Source organism: Mastomys coucha, unplaced genomic scaffold (genome assembly GCF_008632895.1).
Source record: "Mastomys coucha isolate ucsf_1 unplaced genomic scaffold, UCSF_Mcou_1 pScaffold15, whole genome shotgun sequence".
NCBI classification, from domain to species: domain Eukaryota; kingdom Metazoa; phylum Chordata; class Mammalia; order Rodentia; family Muridae; genus Mastomys; species Mastomys coucha.
Window position 1 is genome coordinate 158,521,830 of NW_022196897.1, and position 1,019 is coordinate 158,522,848.

General features: G+C 45.0%; 1 long non-coding RNA gene across 1 annotated transcript in view; it reads right to left on the reverse strand.

Moving 5' to 3' along the window:
- Positions 1 to 652, reverse strand: part of LOC116092565 — a 7,904-nt gene extending 7,252 nt beyond the window's left edge. Inside the window, exon 1 of the long non-coding RNA XR_004119334.1 lies at positions 609 to 652. This is a non-coding gene — a long non-coding RNA (uncharacterized LOC116092565). The remainder of the gene's footprint in view (positions 1 to 608) is intronic.
- Between the last annotated feature and the right edge of the window lie 367 nt (positions 653 to 1,019).

Genomic DNA, 1,019 nt, shown 5'->3' on the forward strand with positions numbered 1-1,019 from the left:
AAAAAAAAGTCTTAAATCATCTTAAGGGCTAGAGAGATGGCTCGGTGGTTAACAGCACAGGCTGCTCTTCCAGAGGTCCTGAGTTCAAATCCCAGCAACCACTTGGTGGCTCATGACCATCTGTAATGGGATCTGATGCTCTCTTCTAGTGTGTCTGAAGACAGCTAAAGTGTACAGTTTAAAGTGACAGTTAAAGTGTCATATAAATAAAATAAATCTTTTTTTTAAATCATCTTAAATACAAATCTGGGCACTTCCTGTTGGTGGATGTTTTGCAGCCTGCACACCGGTACATGGCTTTCAGCTTTCCCCGTAAGCCTCTACCATCCTGCCCACTGGTTAATTTCCCCAGGCTCTGAGTGCCGAGTGTTTCTATTTATATTTGATATTTACACTGGAAAGATGAACAGGAGAGGTCCAGGGAGAGTTAGGAGAGATTCCAATGGTTGTTGGTTTTGGTTTTGTTTGTTTTGTGTTTTCCTTGTGGTCTGGGGCAATAATCTATGCCAATTTTCCCAAATCCTCTTAGAAATTCATGGATGTTCTTGTATACAGCCAGAAGTGCCCCCACCCCCGCCGCCCGTCCCCTTCCCAGTTGCTGTCATTACCTGAGGGCAGGCAACTTCCTTCCAGGTTTTCCCCACATCAGTCGTTAACCGCGAGCTGTCTGCTCCTGGCTTCAGATTCTGAAGAGCCAGGAAGTGCCGCCATTAGAATATAGAAAAGGAGGGACATCTCTACTGCTAGGGGGTCAATAAACACCTTCTCTATTTAGGGTTTGGTTTATTTTGGGTTTTGTTTTTGTTTTGTTTTGTTTGGAGGCTTTAGAGAATTCCTCGTTAATTAAGAAGCTTGCCTTCATAGTTTAAACACAGTTAAGCCTATGGTTTGTTTAAGGGTTTAAACTCCCAAGAGAATTTCCCAGAGTCGCGATGCGCAGTCTTGCCGGAAGGTGGCGCCAAATCCTCTCGTGTGGCGTTAGCGAAGTTGGGCGGCTCAGGTCCCCAGGCTGGAGTTGA